The 24,075-nt window shown below is 47.6% G+C and overlaps 2 pseudogenes; both read right to left on the minus strand.

Moving 5' to 3' along the window:
• Window positions 1-14,236: 14,236 nt before the first annotated feature.
• Window positions 14,237-14,356, minus strand: LOC141268647 (5S ribosomal RNA; annotated as a pseudogene).
• Window positions 14,357-14,977: 621 nt separating this feature from the next.
• On the minus strand, window positions 14,978-15,096 carry LOC141269701 (5S ribosomal RNA; annotated as a pseudogene).
• Window positions 15,097-24,075: the final 8,979 nt, after the last annotated feature.

Below are 24,075 nucleotides of genomic sequence, written 5' to 3' on the forward strand. Positions count from 1 at the left end.
TCTAGCTGTGTGTGGGACTTGTTGTATTAGTCCATCTATACTGACCTCCATCAGGTTGCAAACTGAATATATTTTTTTCTGCATCTACCTCTGAAAAAATATTGGGCTTCTAGCTGTGTGTGGGACTTGTTGTATTAGTCCATCTATACTGACCTCCATCAGGTTGCAAACTGAATATATTTTTTTCTGCATCTACCTCTGAAAAAATATTGGGCTTCTAGCTGTGTGTGGGACTTGTTCTATTAATCCATCTATACAGACCTGCATCAGGTTGCAAACTAAATATATTTTTTTCTGCATCTAGCTCTGAAAAAATATTGGGCTTCTAGCTGTGTGTGGGACTTGTTGTATTAGTCCATCTATACTGACCTCCATCAGGTTGCAAACTGAATATATTTTTTTCTGCATCTACCTCTGAAAAAATATTGGGCTTCTAGCTGTGTGTGGGACTTGTTCTATTAATCCATCTATACAGACCTGCATCAGGTTGCAAACTGAATATATTTTTTTCTGTATCTAGCTCTGAAAAAATATTGGGCTTCTAGCTGTGTGTGAGACTTGTTGTATTAGTCCATCTATACTGACCTCCATCAGGTTGCAAACTGAATATATTTTTTTCTGCATCTACCTCTGAAAAAATATTGGGCTTCTAGCTGTGTGTGGGACTTGTTCTATTAATCCATCTATACAGACCTCCATCAGGTTGCAAACTGAATATATTTTTTTCTGCATCTACCTCTGAAAAAATATTGGGCTTCTAGCTGTGTGTGGGACTTGTTCTATTAATCCATCTATACAGACCTCCATCAGGTTGCAAACTGAATATATTTTTTTCTGCATCTACCTCTGAAAAAATATTGGGCTTCTAGCTGTGTGTGGGACTTGTTGTATTAGTCCATCTATACTGACCTCCATCAGGTTGCAAACTGAATATATTTTTTTCTGCATCTACCTCTGAAAAAATATTGGGCTTCTAGCTGTGTGTGGGACTTGTTGTATTAGTCCATCTATACTGACCTCCATCAGGTTGCAAACTGAATATATTTTTTTCTGCATCTACCTCTGAAAAAATATTGGGCTTCTAGCTGTGTGTGGGACTTGTTCTATTAATCCATCTATACAGACCTCCATCAGGTTGCAAACTGAATATATTTTTTTCTGCATCTACCTCTGAAAAAATATTGGGCTTCTAGCTGTGTGTGGGACTTGTTCTATTAATCCATCTATACAGACCTCCATCAGGTTGCAAACTGAATATATTTTTTTCTGCATCTACCTCTGAAAAAATATTGGGCTTCTAGCTGTGTGTGGGACTTGTTCTATTAATCCATCTATACAGACCTCCATCAGGCTGCAAACTGAATATATTTTTTTCTGCATCTACCTCTGAAAAAATATTGGGCTTCTAGCTGTGTGTGGGACTTTTTGTATTAGTCCATCTATACTGACCTCCATCAGGTTGCAAACTGAATATATTTTTTTCTGCATCTACCTCTGAAAAAATATTGGGCTTCTAGCTGTGTGTGGGACTTGTTGTATTAGTCCATCTATACTGACCTCCATCAGGTTGCAAACTGAATATATTTTTTTCTGCATCTACCTCTGAAAAAATATTGGGCTTCTAGCTGTGTGTGGGACTTGTTGTATTAGTCCATCTATACTGACCTCCATCAGGTTGCAAACTGAATATATTTTTTTCTGCATCTACCTCTGAAAAAATATTGGGCTTCTAGCTGTGTGTGGGACTTGTTCTATTAATCCATCTATACAGACCTCCTTCAGGTTGCAAACTGAATATATTTTTTTCTGCATCTACCTCTGAAAAAATATTGGGCTTCTAGCTGTGTGTGGGACTTGTTCTATTAATCCATCTATACAGACCTGCATCAGGTTGCAAACTGAATATATTTTTTTCTGCATCTACCTCTGAAAAATATTGGGCTTCTAGCTGTGTGTGGGACTTGTTCTATTAATCCATCTATACAGACCTCCATCAGGTTGCAAACTGAATATATTTTTTCTGCATCTACCTCTGAAAAAATATTGGGCTTCTAGCTGTGTGTGGGACTTGTTGTATTAGTCCATCTATACTGACCTCCATCAGGTTGCAAACTGAATATATTTTTTTCTGCATCTACCTCTGAAAAAATATTGGGCTTCTAGCTGTGTGTGGGACTTGTTGTATGAGTCCATCTATACTGACCTCCATCAGGTTGCAAACTGAATATATTTTTTTCTGCATCTACTTCTGAAAAAATATTGGGCTTCTAGCTGTGTGTGGGACTTGTTCTATTAATCCATCTATACAGACCTCCATCAGGTTGCAAACTGAATATATTTTTTTCTGCATCTACCTCTGAAAAAATATTGGGCTTCTAGCTGTGTGTGGAACTTGTTGTATTAGTCCATCTATACTGACCTCCATCAGGTTGCAAACTGAATATATTTTTTTCTGCATCTACCTCTGAAAAAATATTGGGCTTCTAGCTGTGTGTGGGACTTGTTGTATTAGTCCATCTATACTGACCTCCATCAGGTTGCAAACTGAATATATTTTTTTCTGCATCTACCTCTGAAAAAATATTGGGCTTCTAGCTGTGTGTGGGACTTGTTCTATTAATCCATCTATACAGATCTGCATCAGGTTGCAAACTAAATATATTTTTTTCTGCATCTAGCTCTGAAAAAATATTGGGCTTCTAGCTGTGTGTGGGACTTGTTGTATTAGTCCATCTATACTGACCTCCATCAGGTTGCAAACTGAATATATTTTTTTCTGCATCTACCTCTGAAAAAATATTGGGCTTCTAGCTGTGTGTGGGACTTGTTCTATTAATCCATCTATACAGACCTGCATCAGGTTGCAAACTGAATATATTTTTTTCTGTATCTAGCTCTGAAAAAATATTGGGCTTCTAGCTGTGTGTGAGACTTGTTGTATTAGTCCATCTATACTGACCTCTATCAGGTTGCAAACTGAATATATTTTTTTCTGCATCTACCTCTGAAAAAATATTGGGCTTCTAGCTGTGTGTGGGACTTGTTCTATTAATCCATCTATACAGACCTCCATCAGGTTGCAAACTGAATATATTTTTTTCTGCATCTACCTCTGAAAAAATATTGGGCTTCTAGCTGTGTGTGGGACTTGTTCTATTAATCCATCTATACAGACCTCCATCAGGTTGCAAACTGAATATATTTTTTTCTGCATCTACCTCTGAAAAAATATTGGGCTTCTAGCTGTGTGTGGGACTTGTTGTATTAGTCCATCTATACTGACCTCCATCAGGTTGCAAACTGAATATATTTTTTTCTGCATCTACCTCTGAAAAAATATTGGGCTTCTAGCTGTGTGTGGGACTTGTTGTATTAGTCCATCTATACTGACCTCCATCAGGTTGCAAACTGAATATATTTTTTTCTGCATCTACCTCTGAAAAAATATTGGGCTTCTAGCTGTGTGTGGGACTTGTTGTATTAGTCCATCTATACTGACCTCTATCAGGTTGCAAACTGAATATATTTTTTTCTGCATCTACCTCTGAAAAAATATTGGGCTTCTAGCTGTGTGTGGGACTTGTTCTATTAATCCATCTATACAGACCTCCTTCAGGTTGCAAACTGAATATATTTTTTTCTGCATCTACCTCTGAAAAAATATTGGGCTTCTAGCTGTGTGTGGGACTTGTTCTATTAATCCATCTATACAGACCTGCATCAGGTTGCAAACTGAATATATTTTTTTCTGCATCTACCTCTGAAAAATATTGGGCTTCTAGCTGTGTGTGGGAATTGTTCTATTAATCCATCTATACAGACCTCCATCAGGTTGCAAACTGAATATATTTTTTTCTGCATCTACCTCTGAAAAAATATTGGGCTTCTAGCTGTGTGTGGGACTTGTTGTATTAGTCCATCTATACTGACCTCCATCAGGTTGCAAACTGAATATATTTTTTTCTGCATCTACCTCTGAAAAAATATTGGGCTTCTAGCTGTGTGTGGGACTTGTTGTATTAGTCCATCTATATTGACCTCCATCAGGTTGCAAACTGAATATATTTTTTTCTGCATCTACTTCTGAAAAAATATTGGGCTTCTAGCTGTGTGTGGGACTTGTTCTATTAATCCATCTATACAGACCTCCATCAGGTTGCAAACTGAATATATTTTTTTCTGCATCTACCTCTGAAAAAATATTGGGCTTCTAGCTGTGTGTGGGACTTGTTGTATTAATCCATCTATACTGACCTCCATCAGGTTGCAAACTGAATATATTTTTTTCTGCATCTACCTCTGAAAAAATATTGGGCTTCTAGCTGTGTGTGGGACTTGTTGTATTAGTCCATCTATACTGACCTCCATCAGGTTGCAAACTGAATATATTTTTTTCTGCATCTACCTCTGAAAAGATATTGGGCTTCTAGCTGTGTGTGGGACTTGTTCTATTAATCCATCTATACTGACCTGCATCAGGTTGCAAACTAAATATATTTTTTTCTGCATCTAGCTCTGAAAAAATATTGGGCTTCTAGCTGTGTGTAGGACTTGTTGTATTAGTCCATCTATACTGACCTCCATCAGGTTGCAAACTGAATATATTTTTTTCTGCATCTACCTCTGAAAAAATATTGGGCTTCTAGCTGTGTGTGGGACTTGTTCTATTAATCCATCTATACAGACCTGCATCAGGTTGCAAACTGAATATATTTTTTTCTGCATCTATCTCTGAAAAAATATTGGGCTTCTAGCTGTGTGTGGGACTTGTTGTATTAGTCCATCTATACTGACCTCCATCAGGTTGCAAACTGAATATATTTTTTTCTGCATCTACCTCTGAAAAAATATTGGGCTTCTAGCTGTGTGTGGGACTTGTTCTATTAATCTATCTATACAGACCTCCATCAGGTTGCAAATTGAATATAATTTTTTTCTGCATCTAACCCAGCCAATAGTTTTGGCCTATTACCACAGTTTGGCCACTCAGCTTTGCTCGGTTCCCATCCATTGTTTTTTTGTGCAAACAACTCCAGAGTTGTGAATTAGTTAACCACCAAAATGAGTGGAAAAAGGCCTGCTGCTGGTGGAAAGGGGAATAGGCGTGTTGGGAAGGGGAAAAAAGGTTGTGTCCGTGGGGTAGGTGTTAAAGCAACAGTAACATCTGCAGAAGAAAGACCATCTTCCAGCCAAACTAAAATGTCTACTTCTTTTAGCGGACAATGTGATAAGATCCCTTTCTTACGGCCTCGCCAATCGCTACAAATTCCAGATGAGGCACAAAAACAGCAGGTGCTTCAACGGATATCAAGTGCTCCTTTAAGTGGGCTCTCCTCCACATCAACTTCAACATCACAAATACTCCAGTCCTCAAAGGTGTCACCCCAATCGCACTTGCTTCCTCACAGCTCCAAAATCTCCAGCTGCCCGTCTGAGTATGAGGTAGAACAGATGGTTGAGTCTGCAGAGCTGTTTACTCATACTATAGCCTGGGAATCAGAGGTTGACTCCAGCGCTTCTGTGAATCCAGACGAGGAAATGATCTGCACTGATGCCCAGAATCTTTATGAGTCGGATCCAGGACCAGACGCAGAAGGTTCTGACCATAATGTAGACCCTCATTCCCAAACTGTAACTCCTGTTGGTGGAGACAATGAGGAAGACGATGATAAGACTCAAATACCTGATTGGAGCGACAACTTTAGTTTTTTGTCAGGGCAGGAACAGGTTGGCTCTGAGGACGACGGGTGTGATAACGCACAGGGTGATGATGATGAGGTTGGAGATCCCACTTACTGTCAACCCACAGTCAGCCAAGAGATGAGGTGGAGGAAGATGCTAGTGACGACGAGGTCAGGTTGCGCCTTCCTGGACAGAGACGTAGTACTGGAAGCACGTCAACAACTGCATCCTCAAACACAACTCTGCCTCTCACCACAAGTCGTGGTGGCTCTTCAGGTCGCATGGGTGCTAAGCCTTGCATAGCCTGGGCATTTTTTCAGATCGATAAAGATGACCCAACTCGTGTTATCTGTAACATTTGTCAACTAAAGCTAAGTAGAGGCCAAAAAAATACATAGTTTGAGTACTTCATGCATGAACCGGCACATGGACATGAAGCATAAGTTGCAGTGGGAAGCTCACTGTGCTACAATGCGGCCTAGCCGGCCGGGCCAACCACCGTCTGCCATATCTTGTGCATCCGCGGCCTCTTCATCCTCTGTGACTGGGGGGACAGCAGTCACACCTGTTTTGGGGCGCAGACCTGCCACCTCTTTACCCGCAACAGCCAGCGTGATTGGCAGGTCATCATTTTCTTTGGAGGTGGTAACACCAGCTGGTGTTGAGCGCTGTCCGACATCGATAGCACCACCTTTGGATCAAGGCAACCTAACATGTCCGCCTGCATCTTCCTCACAGACCGGCAGTTTGCCGGGGACACCCTTATCAACCCCGTCTAAGCACAATAGCCAGCCCTCGGTCCCTCAGATGTGGACAAGTAAAAGACCATTTCCTCCTAGCCATGAAAAAGCTAACAGGTTGAATTTCACCATCTGCAAGCTCTTGGCTACAGAAATGCTGCCTTTCCGCCTGGTGGACACAGAGGATTTTCGAGACCTTATGTCCGTCGCAGTGCCCCAGTACCAGATGCCCAGTCGGCACTACTTCTCAAAGAAAGGTGTGCCTGCGCTCCAACAGCATGTCGCACACAACATCACCGCTTCTTTGAGAAACTCTGTGTGTGACAGGGTGCATTTCACCACAGACACTTGGACGAGTAGGCATGGACAGGGGCGTTACATGTCGCTGACTGGGCACTGGGTAACTATGGCGACAGCAGGACAAGGGGCTGCTGTCCAAGTCTTGCCGTCCCCACGAGTTGTGCGTCAATCCTCTTTATGTCAAAGTTCCTCCACTGCTTCTGCCTCCTCAACCTCCTCTCGGTCTTCCACCTGCACCCAAAGCCTGTCTGGTCATGCCACAAGCTTTCTAACTGCGCAGAAGGGATCCTGCACACCTCCTTACTATGCTGGCAGTAGGGCTCAACGTCATCAGGCGGTTTTTACATTGAAATGTCTGGGAAATGTGAGTCACACAGCTGAGGAGTTGTGGTCAGGTCTGGAGAACCAATTTCATGAATGGTTGTCTCCACTGGACCTGAGACCAGGGAAGGCCGTGTGCGACAATGCTGCAAACCGGGGTGCGGCCCTTCGCCGGGGCAATGTCACACACGTGCCTTGTATGGCTCACGTGTTGAACCTGGTTGTCCAGCAATTTTTAGCCCACTATCCCAGACTAGATGGCCTTCTGCAGAGGGCACGGTCGCTGTGTGCTCACTTCCGCCGTTCGCATCCCGCAGCTCAGCGACTTACATCTCTACAGAAGTCGTTGGGCCTGCCACTTCACCGGCTAAAATGCGATATGCCTACCCGGTGGAATTCAACTCTGCACATGTTGCAGCGACTGTGGCAGCACCGACAAGCCCTGGTGCAATACGTTCTGACGTATAGCCTGGGCCAACGAGATTCAGAGGTGGGGCAAATCACGCTGGAGGAGTGGTCTCAGATCAGGGACCTATGCACCCTTCTGCACAGTTTTGAAATGGCGACGAAGATGTTTAGTGCTGACGATGCCATTATCAGCATGACTATTCCGGTGATTTACATGCTGAAGCACATGTTAAACAGAATTCGGAGTCAGGTGGTGGCACAAGAGGAGGTGGAGGAAGTAGAGGAGGAGGAGTTGTATGCGGAAGGGCTAACATCTGCAAGGTCCAGACGGTCGGCAGCACCAAGGCGGCAGGCATTTGAGGGTGGGGGAGATGGTTTTACCAGGGCGCATGGTAGCAGCCAAACTAGTGAGGAAGGTGCAGGAGCCCAGGAAGAAGTGGAGGACGAACTGATGGAAGACTCATCAGATGAGGGAGACCTTGATCACATTTCTGTTGTGCGAGGTTGGGGGGAGAGGACAGAGGAAGGAAGCATGATTGTTACCTCGCCACCAACACAACAGGGACTTGGTGCTCCTGGATGCGCAACACACATGAGTGCCTTCTTGCTGCACTACCTGCAACATGACCCTCGAATTGTGAGAATTAGAAATAATCCTGACTACTGGGTTGCCACACTGTTAGATCCCCGGTACAAAAGTAAATTTGCAGAAATTATTCCTGCCATAGAAAGGGATGCACGCATGCAGGAGTATCAGCAGAGACTGTTGCAGAATCTTACATGTGCTTTTCCACAAAATACCAGTGGTGCACGTAGTGAATCTCACAGTTCCAGCTTGCCAACCGTGGGACCGTCAAGTGTTCAGCACTCAAACCGTAACAGAACCACAGTATCTGCTGGTAACATCAATTTTGCGGAATCATTTCACCACTTTTTTAGCCCTTCCTTTGCAAGGCCACAGGAGACAAGAAGTCTGACACATAGTCAACGCCTAGAGACGATGGTACAGGAGTATCTCCAAGTAAACATTGAAGCCACGACTGTGTCACTGGACCCTTGCTCTTTTTGGGCTTCCAATCTGGATAAATGGCCGGAGCTAGCCACTTACGCCTTGGAGATCTTGTCATGCCCCGCAGCCAGCGTTCTGTCTGAACGTGTGTTCAGCGCTGCTGGTGGTGTGCTGACAGATAAGCGCACGCGGCTCTCCACTGATAATGTAGACAGACTCACGTTCATAAAGATGAACAAATCATGGATCCGAAACGACTTTTCTACCCCTGTGTCATCCTGGGGAGAGTAAAAGCTTGATGATTGGTTAAAATCACCCTACCAACCGTTTTAAGCTTTCAAATTACTAATCATGTTTATCTGTATCTTGGCTGGAAAATAATTTGGGCTTTGTAGCAGTGTGCAGCACTGATCCTATTAGGCCATCTATACTAAAGCTTCACCAGATTTAAAATTAATAATAATTTTTAGCTGCATCTAGCCCGGAAAATTATTTTGGGGCTCCGAGATGCGCAAAACACATAAGTGCCTTCTTGCTGCACTACCTGCAGCATGACCCTCATATTGTCAGAATTCGAAGTAGTCATGACTACTGGGTTGCCACACTCTTAGATCCCCCAAACTTTTCGATCAACCTTTTCATTTTAATAAAGACCAAAAAAATGGTCATTTTTGCAATTATAAGCATTAGCAGGTTGTTAGAAACTGAAATCAAACAGTTTTCAACTCAAAACTTTATTCTAGGTGATGTTACATTTTCACATAGGACCCCTTGTTCGAAAGGAGCTTCTGAACTCTCTTGTCCATTGAATTTGTCAGGTTTTGGATGGTTTCTGCTTCAATTGTTTTGCATGAGGACAGAATACCCTCCCAGAGCTGTTGCTTAGATGTGAACTGCCTCCCGCCATCATAGACACTCCTTTTAATGATGCTCCAAAGGTTCTGAATGGGGTACAGGTCAGGGGAGCATGGGGGTCACACCATAAGTTTGTCCCCTTTTATGCCCATATCAGCCAGAGATGCAGATGTTTTATGTGCAGCATGAGATGGTGCATTATCATGCAGAAAAATGATCTTGCTGTGAAATACACGGTTCTTCTTCTTGAACCATGGCAGGAAGTGCTGTTTGAGAAAATCCACATACATTATGGAGTTCATCTTTAGCGCCTTCAGGGATCCTAAAGGGGCCGACAATCTCTCTCCCCATGATTCCAGCCCAAAACATTACTCCACCTCCTCCTTGTTGGCGCTGTAGCCGTGTTTGCGTGGGGTGTCCATCAACCAGCCATCCTCCACTCCATCCATCTGGACCATCGAGCGCTGCACGGCACTCATCTGTGAACAAAACAGTTTTGAAATCAGTCTTCATGTAATGTTTGGCCCACTGGAGCCGTTTCTGCTTGTGTGAAGTGGATAGAGGAGGTCGACAGGATGGCGTATGCACAGCTGCAAACCTCTGAAGGACCCTGCATCTTGTTGTTCGGGGGACGTTGGAGGCACAAGCAGCTTCAAAAACTTGTCTGCTGCTATGACAAGGCTTTTTTGCCGCTGCTCTTTCAACCTGACGTAATTGCCTGTAGGAAAGACTCCTCAATTTGCCCTTATCAGCACGCACACGTGTGTACTGTGAATCAGCTACATACTTCTTGATTGCCAAGACACTTCATCCTGATCATCGCACAATGTTAATTGTAGTCATGCCTTGACCTAAACACTCCACAATTTGTTGCTTCTCAGCAGCCGACACATCCTTTTTCTTTCCCATTTTGGCAGAAAATGTAGGCTGCTTAATAATGTGAGACAGCCTTCTCAAGTAGTCTTGCCTTTCATTGGACACACCTGCCAAACTAATTAGCACAGGTGTCTGCAATTGCTTACAGTGATATAAAGAGCCCTGACACACATCACCATCAATGAGTTTAACTGACAAACAAACAAATTCTTCCCTTATCACTCCTAAACACTTTTTGCATAATAATTTGGAACGCAGTGTACATGTGCTTTTCCACAAAACACCAGTGGTTCACGTAGTGAATCTTACAGTTCTAACTTGCCAACCGTGGTCTGTATGGAGTTGTTCAATAAAGGGCCCAAAATTAAGATAACATAGATGGGAGAGGTCTCTATGAATAGGAATTCCTAAGTATTTGATACCCTGTGAGGGCCAGGCAAAGGGAAAGTTGGACTGGATGGAATCCTATATGGATTTGGGGAGGGAGACATCGAGGGCCTCAGACTTCGCTGCATTGATTTTAAAATTTGACCTAATGTAACAAAGTGATCTATTTCAGCCATAACAGCATGGATGGATATATGTGATTGAGTGATATATACTAGGACATCATCAGCAAATAGAGAGCACTTGTACTCGGTGCCTCCCACCTCAATCCACCTAATATTGGGGTTATGGCGAATTGATGAGAGCAGGTGCTCCGTCACTAGGATGTATAAGAGAGGGGACAGAGGACATCCCTGCCTTGTCCCATTGGTGATTGTGAAAGGTGATGAAAATGTTCTGATGCACCCCCTGGGCCTTGGGACACCCGGAGCCGGACCCTTTTTGGTGGATGCTAGTGGTTGTAGTCTTCGTGGCGGCGACCCGGTTCCGTGGCTCAGGGTGGTCAAACCAGTGGCGGAACTATTTATGTGGTTTTGATGTTTAAATGTCCGACTACGCCACCCGTGGATTGCGGTCAGAGTGAACCGCCGCTGCAGGGCAGACCGCTGAGGCTGGTGTTGTGGGTGCAGCAGAGCGTAGCATAACTCCCCACGGGAGGAGTATAGCTTCAGGGCAGTGTATGCGGAGGATGGGGGTGATGGTGCAGGGCAGCAGCAGTAACGACACGGAGTCAGTGATGCAGTCCAGGGCCTTTACTCACAGTTCTTATTATCCAGACCACGTCTGCAGGTAACGGCTGCCCACGTCGTACTGTGCTCACCAGGTGAGGGGCTCAGACAACTCCCAGATAACTTTGGAGCGCTTCACAGGACCCCCTTTGTGTGTACTTTGTCTGGCCTTTCTTACCAACACTTCTGTCCGGCTGCCTCGGGCCTCCTCTTGGTAAACTTGGCGCCAGTTTCCCTGACCCTATGTGGTGCCTTCCTAGCGGGTGTAGCGAGGGGCTGCGCCACATAAAATGTCACAGCCTCCGGTTTCTAGCTGAGGGTCGTTTCCTGCCTCCACAAGTTTCGGGGACCGGTCTCCCCCTTTGGCCTGACCCCTCCACGCAGGTGGATTCGGGCGTGCGGTGGCGACGCGCCCGTCCGCACCCCTGGGATACCTTCATTCCTCGTTCCTGGAGCCTTCTCCGCTCCTCTTCCTTCCTTCTCCCTCTTCCAAGCCTGGGCCTCTGTTACTAGGCCCGCCTCCGGAGCAGAGCTCATGCAGAGCCCCTGCTCCTTGCCACTTCTGCTCAGACTTCTCTGCACTGAACTAAGATGGTGCCCACCTTTTATACTCACTTCTCAATGCACCCAGGAACTGCTTCCTCCCTGCTCCTGCACTACAGGGTTCCCCTTCCTCAGTGTTCCCTCCCCCCACTCCAGCTAGGGACAGGGACTGTCGTGCCCATCTCAGAGGCATATTGGTCGCCCTGCCCCACGGCAATGTGGTGTAATGCATGCAGGTGTCGGGTCCTGATCCACACTCCATCCTTACCTGAGAGTGAGATATCACACCTCTGGGTGAGGTGCAATACCTCTGTAGCAACCGAGCCCTCAGGGTGCTACAGTTCCATTTATCTTCAGCCTAGGTGACGTATTGCGATACAGGGCCGTGATTTTGGCTATAAAAGGGTCCCCTAGACCCCTACCCCAAGCTTTTTAAGAGAATCATATATGGCGTGCCAGGAGACTCTATGGAATGCTTTCTCAGCATCCAATGAGAGTATCTAATTACAAATTTTTAACTGCATCTAGCCCAGGAAATACTTTGTGCCTAGTAGCAGGGTCTGCTAATCAGCGGATTATCCCGGCTGTTAAGCAAGCTACACCACCTGTAGTTTGGACACTTCATTTTTTCAAAGGAAATGCTTCGGGACCACGGGATACTCAGTGAAGAGCATCAGGAGGCACCCCAAGGCATAGGGGCTCGGACTGGCAGTAGGATGCCTTGCGGTGGACAGCCGAGCTCGATCCTTATAAAAGCTTTTTAACTGCAGCAGCTTTAGTGGACGCTACTGGAGCTGGAATTACGCGGCTGCTGGCATGAGACTTGCCCTCCAATAGATCCTTGTAAATGGATTTAAAGTGTATTCATTCAAATTAGAGAGACAATTTAAATTTAAAAGCTTAGAGCTGCCACCACCACAGGGGGGCTCGCTCGACCCACCAGCGGACAGGCACCAGTATTGGGAGAGGGGGGCTGGCCATCAGGTTCACCGCGGCTCTGGCACAAACCCGGCGACACGGAGGTGGCACGGGCAGGAGCGGACTGGCTGTGTCGACTTCTCACTTTTTGGATTTTAGAAGGGCATGACATGCCTATATCTGTGTCTCCCCCTCCTTTTACTCCTCCACCTCTTTTATTTTCTCATGACTATATGTACTTGTCACTTTTCCATGTGTTAGTTATGTCTTCTGAGCAGTTTGTCAGCTTTTGGACACTTTGAAGGTGTTTCCTATGTGTTTCTATGTGTTTTTGTTTGCCTGCCATTGGTTTTAACGGTGTTCGAAGGTGTTCGACGAACAGTTCGACGAACAGTTCGGCGAACACACGGGTGTTCGACGAACCGAACCGAACTCGAACACTACGGGGGTGACTCAACACTACAAACCAGGCCCGACCCTGCTTAGCTTCCAAGATCAGATGAGTTCGGGCGTGTTCAGGGTGGTGTGGCAGTAGGCAAAGACATGCCTCTCACTTGCTGCTTTTCTACTTTGACGTCTGGCTGCCGGCTGCCCTTTCCAGTGCTCAGCAAGACCAGGTCCTTTTGTGCTTTCCCTTCTCTTCAATTTTTTTTCTGGCTTCCTTAAAAGGTCGTGTAGACACAACGCCCCACTCAGAGCCGCCGAGCTCACTGATCGGCTGCAGCGCTGTCGACGGAACGTCAGCTTCTCGGCCAATGCCACAGGCCGGGAGCAGAGGCGAGACTCACCGGTAGACCCGGGTAGGGTGAGTAGAGCGCAGTTAGTTGCTTTCTAATAGGCTGCAGCCGGGGATTAACTTTTAATGAAAGATAACAATCCCTTTGACTGTCTGCAGCGCGCCACACCTAGGAAGCGCACTCTCACACACAAGCCAGCATGCACACGTGCTCGCACGTGACAACACCCCCTATCTGCCCCTACAACCTCTCCATCACCATGTGTCAGACTCTCCTGCCTGTTTTATGATTTCAGGGCCCTAGCAGGAATCACCCCCCCCTCCCCAATTCCTTCCGCACCTTGCTTGCACTGAGGTTAGCTCTTTGTCAGCCATCTGGCTTGGTTACACAAGCTTCTTTGCAGAGAAACATGTTACTTCTGCTGGCCCTCGCTAGGCGGCCGGCATCCAAAACCATCCCTTGGCACCTGGTGAAAGCCTGGCCCCTTCACGGCCCCGGGTGCTTTTAACGCCATCATTTCCACACGGCGAGCTGCGGAGTCAATAAGCACTCCTAGCCGTGGCAAAGAGCTCGGTGTCAGGCCTGCGTAAAGGCGGCGGGGTAGCGTACTTAGCTGTCAACTGGCTCAGAGACCTTGGGGCTTCCATCATCTAAGTTACTTAAGGTCGGTGTCCAGCAAGGCGCCGTTCCATGCTAGCCGAGCTGGGCAGTAGGGCAAAACGTCATCAAAATGGTCTACAGCACCCGGTGTTCCCAGGAGGTCTCCCATCCAAGTACTGTCCGAGCCCAGCCCTGCTTTGCTTTTGAGATCAGACGAGATCGGGCGTATCCAAGGTGGTAGGACCAGTAGACGCTGCTTGATCCATCGCCCGGCCAGCCTTTCTCAGGATCGCTTGGTGGCGAGCAATCTGGCCGTGACGGGGCGGGCTCCGAAGGGTCCATGCAAAGGCTGTGCCGTCCCTACAGGTGTGGTTTGTTTAGCAGTGATTCACCCGCCGCATCAGGTGTCTTCAAAAATGTCTCGGCGCAGGGTCTCCTGCAGGCTAAACCCTTCATCGCGGTAATGTGACAGAAAGAGCAAGCTGGACCCGTAACTTGGGGGCGGAGCGAGACGTCCAGGGGTGAATGAAGGAAGAGGGTGAGATGGTTGCCTGTGACTTTGAGCTGCTCTTCAGGGGGGAGGGTCGTGTTGCCTGCAAAGGTCTTCTGCTTGGGGTTACCGGTTGTTGCCTCCAGCCACACGGGAGACGCTGATCCTGGTGAAAAGGAGCCTAGTATTAAAAGTAAAGAAGCAACAATGCTGGAGGCCCACAGTGATCAGAAGGATGCTGGTATTTTGCAGAGATGAAATAGCGCAAGAGAGAAAGCTAATGAAAAAAAGAAAAGAGAATGAATGTGTGCACTTGTGAAAGGGAATGGAAAAAAGGCATAGAAGAGAGTGACCCCTGCTGGTGGAAAGAAGGAAAAAGCAAATGCCTACAGCACCTGGTATTCCCAGGCAGTCTCCCATCCAAGTATTAACCAGGCCGAATCCTGCTTAGCTTCTAAGATCAGACAAGATAGGGCGTGTTCAGGGTGGTGTGGCCGTAGGCAGAGACAATCCTCTCTCTTGTTGCTTTTCTACTTTGAAGTCTGGCTGCCGGCTGCCCTTTCCAGTGCTCAGCAAGACCAGGTCCTTTTGTGCTTTACCTTCTCTTCAATTTTTTTGCTGGCTTCCTTAAAAGGTCTTGTAGACACAACGCCCCACTCAGAGCCGCTGAGCTCACTGATCGGCTGCAGGGCTGTCGACGGAACGTCTTCTTCACGGCCAATGCCAAAGGCCGGGAGCAGAGGCGAGACTCACCGGTAGACCCGGGTAGGGTGAGTAGAGCGCGGTTAGTTGCTTTCTAATAGCCTGCAGCCGGGGATTAACTTTTAATGAAAGGGAACAATCCCTTTGACTGTCTGCAGCGCGCCACACCTAGGAAGCACACTGTCACACACAAGCCAGGATGCACACGTGCTCGCACGTGACAACACCCCCTATCTGCCCCTACAACCTCTCCGTCACCATGCGTCAGACTCTCCTGCCTGTTTTATGATTTCAGGGCCCTAGCAGGAATCACGCCCCCCCTCCCCAATTCCTTCCTTGCCTTCCTTGCACTGAGGTTAGCTCTTTGTCAGCCGTCTGGCTTGGTTACACAAGCTTCTTTGCAGAGAAACATGTTACTTCTGCTGGCCCTCGCTAGGCGGCCGGCATCCAAAACCTTCCCTGGGCACCTGCTGAAAGCCTGGCCCCTTCACGGCCCCGGGTGCTTTTAACGCCATCATTTCCACATTGCGAGCTGCGGAGTCAATAAGCACTCCTAGCCGTGGCAAGTAGTGTTGAGCCACCCCCGTAGTGTTTGAGTTCGGTTCGGTTCGTCGAACACTCGTGTGTTTGCCGAACTGTTCGTCGAACACCTTCGAACACCATTAAAACCAATGGCAGGCAAACAAAAACACATAGAAACACATAGAAACACATAGAAAACACCTTCAAAGGTGTCCAAAAGCTGACAAACTGCTCAGAAGACATAACTAACACATGGAAAAGTGACAAGTACATATAGTCATGCGAAAAGAAAAGAGGTGGAGGAGTAAAAGGAGGGGGAGACACAGATATAGGCATGTCATGCCCTTCTAAAATCCAAAAAGTGAGAAGCCGACACGGCCAGTCCGCTCCTGCCCGTGCCACCTCCGTGTCGCCGGGTTTGTGCCAGAGCCGCAGTGAACCCTGACGGCCAGCCCCCCTCTCCCAATACTGGTGCCTGTCCGCTGGTGGGTCGAGCGAGCCCCCCTGTGGTGGAGGCAGCTCTAAGCTTTTTAATTTAAATTGTCTCTCTAATTTGAATGAATACACTTTAAATCCATTTACAAGGATCTATTGGAGGGCAAGTCTCATGCCAGCAGCCGCGTAATTCCAGCTCCAGTAGCGTCCACTAAAGCTGCTGCAGTTAAAAAGCTTTTATAAGGATCGAGCTCGGCTGTCCACCGCAAGGCATCCTACTGCCAGTCCCAGCCCCTATGCCTTGGGGTGCCTCCTGATGCTCTTCACTAAGTATCCCATGGTCCCGAAGCATTTCCTTTGAAAAAATTAAGTGTCTAAACTACATGTGGTGCAGCTTGCTTAACAGCCGGGATAATCCGCTCACTAGCAGACACTGCTACTAGGCACAAAGTATTTCCTGGGCTAGATGCAGTTAAAAATTTGTAATTAGATACTCTCGTTGGATGCTGAGAAAGCATTCCATAGAGTCTCCTGGCACGCCATATATGATTCTCTTAAAAAGCTTGGGGTAGGGGTCTAGGGGACCCTTTTATAGCCAAAATCACGGCCCTGTATCGCAATACGTCACCTAGGCTGAAGATAAATGGAACTGTAGCACCCTGAGGGCTCGGTTGCTACAGACGTATTGCACCTCACCCAGAGGCGTGATATCTCACTCTCAGTGTGGATCAGGACCCGACACCTGCATGCATTACACCACATTGCCGTGGGGCAGGGCGACCAATATGCCCCTGAGATGGGCACGACAGTCCCTGTCCCTGGCTGGAGTGGGGGGAGGGAACACTGAGGAAGGGGAACCCTGTAGTGCAGGAGCAGGGAGGAAGCAGTTCCTGGGTGCATTGAGAAGGGAGTATAAAAGGTGGGCACCATCTTAGTTCAGTGCAGAGAAGTCTGAGCAGAAGTGGCAGGGAGCAGGGGCTCTGCATGAGCTCTGCTCCGGAGGCGGGCCTAGTAACAGAGGCCCAGGCCTGGTAGAGGGAGAAGGAAGGAAGAGGAGCGGAGAAGGCTCCAGGAATGAGGAATGAAGGGATCCCAGGGGTGCGGACGGGCGAGTCGCCACCGCACGCGCGAATCCACCTGCGTGGAGGGGTCAGGCCAAAGGGGGAGACCGGTCCCCGAACTAGTGGAGGCAGGAAACGACCCTCAGCTAGAAACCGGAGGCTCTGACATTTTATGTGGCGCAGCCCCTCGCTACACCCGCTAGGAAGGCACCACATAGGGTCAGGGAAACTGGCACCAAGTTTACCAAGAGGAGGCCCGAGGCAGCCGGACAGAAGTGTTGGTAAGAAAGGCCAGACAAAGGACACACAAAGGGGGTCCTGTGAAGCGCTCCAAAGTTATCTGGGAGTTGTCTGAGCCCCTCACCTGGTGAGCACAGTACGACGTGGGCAGCCGTTACCTGCAGACGTGGTCTGGATAATAAGAACTGTGAGTAAAGGCCCTGAACTGCATCACTGACTCCGTGTCGTTACTGCTGCTGCCCTGCACCATCACCCCCATCCTCCGCATACACTGCCCTGAGGCTATACTCCTCCCATGGGGAGTTATGCTACGCTCTGCTGCACCCACAACACCAGCCTCAGTGGTCTGCCCTGTAGCGGCGGTTCACTCTGACCGCAATCCACGGGTGGCGTAGTCGGACATTTAAACATGAAAACCACATAAATAGTTCCGCCACTGGTTTGACCGCCCTGAGCCACGGAACTGGGTCGCCGCCACGAAGACTACAACCACCAGCATCCACCAAAAAGGGTCCGGCTCCGGGTGTCCCAAGGCCCAGGGGGTGCGTCAGAACATTTTCATCGCCTTTCACAATCACCAATGGGACAAGGCAGTGATGTCCTCTGTCCCCTCTCTTATACATCCTAGTGACGGAGCACCTGCTCTCATCAATTCGCCATAACCCCAATATTAGGTGGATTGAGGTGGGAGGCACCGAGTACAAGTGCTCTCTATTTGCTGATGATGTCCTAGTATATATCACTCAATCACATATATCCATCCATGCTGTTATGGCTGAAATAGATCACTTTGTTACATGGTAAAATTTTAAAATCAATGCAGCGAAGTCTGAGGCCCTCGATGTCTCCCTCCCCAAATCCATATATGATTCCATCCAGTCCAACTTTCCCTTTGCCTGGCCCTCACAGGGTATCAAATACTTAGGAATTCCTATTCATAGAGACCTCTCCCATCTATGTTATCTTAATTTTGGGCCCTTTATTGAACAACTCCATACAGACCATGGTTGGCAAGTTAGAACTGTAAGATTCACTACGTGAACCACTGGTGTTTTGTGGAAAAGCACATGTACACTGCGTTCCAAATTATTATACAAAAAGTGTTTAGGAGTGATAAGGGAAGAATTTGTTTGTTTGTCAGTTAAACTCATTGATGGTGATGTGTGTCAGGGCTCTTTATATCACTGTAAGCAATTGTAGACACCTGTGCTAATTAGTTTGGCAGGTGTGTCCAATGAAAGGCAAGACTACTTAAGAAGGCTCTCTCACATTATTAAGCAGCCTACATTTTCTGCCAAAATGGGAAAGAAAAAGGATGTTTCGGCTGCTGAGAAGCAACAAATTGTGGAGTGTTTAGGTCAAGGCATGACTACAATCAACATTGTGCGATGATCAGGATGAAGTGTCTTGGCAATCAAGAAGTATGTAGCTGATTCACAGTACACACGTGTGCGTGCTGATAAGGGCAAATTGAGGACTCTTTCCTACAGGCAATTACGTCAGGTTGAAAGAGCAGCGGCAAAAAAGCCTTGTCATAGCAGCAGACAAGTTTTTGAAGCTGCTTGTGCCTCCAACGTCCCCCGAACAACAAGATGCAGGGTCCTTCAGAGGTTTGCAGCTGTGCATGCGCCATCCTGTCGGCCTCCTCTATCCACTTCACACAAGCAGAAACGGCTCCAGTGGGCCAAACATTACATGAAGACTGATTTCAAAACTGTTTTGTTCACGGATGAGTGCCGTGCAGCGCTCGATGGTCCAGATGGATGGAGTGGAGGATGGCTGGTTGATGGACACCCCACGCAAACACGGCTACAGCGCCAACAAGGAGGAGGTGGAGTAATGTTTTGGGCTGAAATCATGGGGAGAGAGATTGTCGGCCCCTTGAGGATCCCTGAAGGCGCTAAAGATGAACTCCATAATGTATGTGGATTTTCTCAAACAGCACTTCCTGCCATGGTTCAAGAAGAAGAACCGTGTATTTCACAGCAAGATCATTTTTCTGCATGATAATGCACCATCTCATGCTGCACATAAAACATCTGCATCTCTGGCTGATATGGGCATAAAAGGGGACAAACTTATGGTGTGACCCCCATGCTCCCCTGACCTCTACCCCATTCAGAACCTTTGGAGCATCATTAAAAGGAGTGTCTATGATGGCGGGAGGCAGTTCACATCTAAGCAACAGCTCTGGGAGGGTATTCTGTCCTCATGCAAAACAATTGAAGCAGAAACCATCCAAAACCTGACAAATTCAATGGACGAGAGAGTTCAGAAGCTCCTTTCGAACAAGGGGTCCTATGTGAAAATGTAACATCACCTAGAATAAAGTTTTGAGTTGAAAACTGTTTGATTTCAGTTTCTAACAACCTGCTAATGCTTATAATTTCAAAAATGACCATTTTTTTTGTCTTTATTAAAATGAAAAGGTTGATCGAAAAGTTTGGGGGATCTAAGAGTGTGGCAACCCAGTAGTCATGATTACTTCGAATTCTGACAATATGAGGGTCATGCTGCAGGTAGTGCAGCAAGAAGGCACTTATGTGCCTTGCGCATCTCGGAGCCCCAAAATTATTTTCCGGGCTAGATGCAGCTAAAAATTATTTTTAATTTTAAATCTGGTGAAGCTTTAGTATAGATGGCCTAATAGGATCAGTGCTGCACACTGCTACAAAGCCCAAATTATTTTCCAGTCAAGATACAGATAAACATGATTAGTAATTTGAAAGCTTAAAACGGTTGGTAGGGTGATTTTAACCAATCATCAAGCTTTTACTCTCCCCAGGATGACACAGGGGTAGAAAAGTCGTTTCGGATCCATGATTTGTTCATCTTTATGAACGTGAGCCTGTCTACATTATCAGTGGAGAGCCGCGTGCGCTTATCTGTCAGCACACCACCAGCAGCGCTGAACACACGTTCAGACAGAACGCTGGCTGCGGGGCATGACAAGATCTCCAAGGCGTAAGTGGCTAGCTCCGGCCATTTATCCAGATTGGAAGCCCAAAAAGAGCAAGGGTCCATTGACACAGTCGTGGCTTCAATGTTTACTTGGAGATACTCCTGTACCATCGTCTCTAGGCGTTGACTATGTGTCAGACTTCTTGTCTCCTGTGGCCTTGCAAAGGATGGGCTAAAAAAGTGGTGAAATGATTCCGCAAAATTGATGTTACCAGCAGATACTGTGGTTCTGTTACGGTTTGAGTGCTGAACACTTGACGGTCCCACGGTTGGCAAGTTGGAACTGTGAGATTCACTACGTGCACCACTGGTATTTTGTGGAAAAGCACATGTAAGATTCTGCAACAGTCTCTGCTGATACTCCTGCATGCGTGCATCCCTTTCTATGGCAGGAATAATTTCTGCAAATTTACTTTTGTACCGGGGATCTAACAGTGTGGCAACCCAGTAGTCAGGATTATTTCTAATTCTCACAATTCGAGGGTCATGTTGCAGGTAGTGCAGCAAGAAGGCACTCATGTGTGTTGCGCATCCAGGAGCACCAAGTCCCTGTTGTGTTGGTGGCGAGGTAACAATCATGCTTCCTTCCTCTGTCCTCTCCCCCCAACCTCGCACAACAGAAATGTGATCAAGGTCTCCCTCATCTGATGAGTCTTCCATCAGTTCGTCCTCCACTTCTTCCTGGGCTCCTGCACCTTCCTCACTAGTTTGGCTGCTACCATGCGCCCTGGTAAAACCATCTCCCCCACCCTCACATGCCTGCCGCCTTCGTGCTGCCGACCGTCTGGACCTTGCAGATGTTAGCCCTTCCGCATACAACTCCTCCTCCTCTACTTCCTCCACCTCCTCTTGTGCCACCACCTGACTCCGAATTCTGTTTAACATGTGCTCCAGCATGTAAATCACTGGAATAGTCATGCTGATAATGGCATCGTCAGCACTAAACATCTTCGTCGCCATTTCAAAACTGTGCAGAAGGGTGCATAGGTCCCTGATCTGAGACCACTCCTCCAGCGTGATTTGCCCCACCTCTGAATCTCGTTGGCCCAGGCTGTACGTCAGAACGTATTGCACCAGGGCTTGTCGGTGCTGCCACAGTCGCTGCAACATGTGCAGAGTTGAATTCCACCGGGTAGGCACATCGCATTTTAGCCGGTGAAGTGGCAGGCCCAACGACTTCTGTAGAGATGTAAGTCGCTGAGCTGCGGGATGCGAACAGCGGAAGTGAGCACACAGCGACCGTGCCCTCTGCAGAAGGCCATCTAGTCTGGGATAGTGGGCTAAAAATTGCTGGACAACCAGGTTCAACACGTGAGCCATACAAGGCACGTGTGTGACATTGCCCCGGTGAAGGGCCGCACCCAGGTTTGCAGCATTGTCGCACACGGCCTTCCCTGGTTTCAGGTCCAGTGGAGACAACCATTCATGAAATTGGTTCTCCAGAGCTGACCACAACTCCTCAGCTGTGTGACTCACATTTCCCAGACATTTCAATGTAAAAACCGCCTGATGACGTTGAGCCCTACTGCCAGCATAGTAAGGAGGTGTGCAGGATCCCTTCTGCGCAGTTAGAAAGCTTGTGGCATGACCAGACAGGCTTTGGGTGCAGGTGGAAGACCGAGAGGAGGTTGAGGAGGCAGAAGCAGTGGAGGAACTTTGACATAAAGAGGATTGACGCACAACTCGTGGGGACGGCAAGACTTGGACAGCAGCCCCTTGTCCTGCTGTCACCATAGTTACCCAGTGCCCAGTCAGCGACATGTAACGCCCCTGTCCATGCCTACTCGTCCAAGTGTCTGTGGTGAAATGCACCCTGTCACACACAGAGTTTCTCAAAGAAGCGGTGATGTTGTGTGCGACATGCTGGTGGAGCGCAGGCACACCTTTCTTTGAGAAGTAGTGCCGACTGGGCATCTGGTACTGGGGCACTGCGACGGACATAAGGTCTCGAAAATCCTCTGTGTCCACCAGGCGGAAAGGCAGCATTTCTGTAGCCAAGAGCTTGCAGATGGTGAAATTCAACCTCTTAGCTTTCTCATGGCTAGGAGGAAATGGTCTTTTACTTGTCCACATCTGAGGGACCGAGGGCTGGCTATTGTGCTTAGACGGGGTTGATAAGGGTGTCCCCGGCAAACTGCCGGTCTGTGAGGAAGATGCAGGCGGACATGTTAGGTTGCCTTGATCCAAAGGTGGTGCTATCGATGTCGGACAGCGCTCAACACCAGCTGGTGTTACCACCTCCAAAGAAAATGATGACCTGCCAATCACGCTGGCTGTTGCGGGTAAAGAGGTGGCAGGTCTGCGCCCCAAAACAGGTGTGACTGCTGTCCCCCCAGTCACAGAGGATGAAGAGGCCGCGGATGCACAAGATATGGCAGACGGTGATTGGCCCGGCCGGCTAGGCCGCATTGTAGCACACTGAGCTTCCCACTGCAACTTATGCTTCATGTCCATGTGCCGGTTCATGCATGAAGTACTCAAACTATGTATTTTTTGGCCTCTACTTAGCTTTTGCTGACAAATGTTACAGATAACACGAGTTGGGTCATCTTTATCGATCTGAAAAAATGCCCAGGCTATGCAAGGCTTAGCACCCATGCGACCTGAAGAGCCACCACGACTTGTGGTGAGAGGCAGAGTTGTGTTTGAGGATGCAGTTGTTGACGTGCTTCCAGTACTACGTCTCTGTCCAGGAAGGCGCAACCTGACCTCGTCGTCACTAGCATCTTCCTCCACCTCCTCTGCTGACCTCATCTCTTGGCTGACTGTGGGTTGACAGTAAGTGGGATCTCCGACCTCATCATCATCACCCTGTGCGTTATCACACCCGTCGTCCTCAGAGCCAACCTGTTCCTGCCCTGACAAAAAACTAAAGTTGTCGCTCCAATCAGGTATTTGAGTCTTATCATCGTCTTCCTCATTGTCTCCACCAACAGGAGTTACAGTTTGGGAATGAGGGTCTACATTATGGTCAGAATCTTCTGCGTCTGGTCCTGGATCCGACTCATAAAGATTCTGGGCATCAGTGCAGATCATTTCCTCGTCTGGATTCACAGAAGCGCTGGAGTCGACCTCTGATTCCCAGGCTATAGTATGAGTAAACAGCTCTGCAGACTCAACCATCTGTTCTACCTCATACTCAGACGGGCAGCTGGAGATTTGGGAGCTGTGAGGAAGCAAGTGCGATTTGGGTGACACCTTTGAGGACTGGAGTATTTGTGATGTTGAAGTTGATGTGGAGGAGAGCCCACTTAAAGGAGCACTTGATATCCGTTGAAGCACCTGCTGTTTTTGTGCCTCATCTGGAATTTGTAGCGATTGGCGTGGCCGTAAGAAAGGGATCTTATCACATTGTCCGCTAAAAGAAGTAGACATTTTAGTTTGGCTGGAAGATGGTCTTTCTTCTGCAGATGTTACTGTTGCTTTAACACCTACCCCACGGACACAACCTTTTTTCCCCTTCCCAACACGCCTATTCCCCTTTCCACCAGCAGCAGGCCTTTTTCCACTCATTTTGGTGGTTAACTAATTCACAACTCTGGAGTTGTTTGCACAAAAAA

The sequence above is a fragment of the Phyllobates terribilis genome, unplaced genomic scaffold (assembly GCF_046119375.1).
Source record: "Phyllobates terribilis strain yellow unplaced genomic scaffold, ASM4611937v1 Scaffold_4__5_contigs__length_816908805, whole genome shotgun sequence".
Classification (NCBI taxonomy): Eukaryota; Metazoa; Chordata; class Amphibia; order Anura; family Dendrobatidae; genus Phyllobates; species Phyllobates terribilis.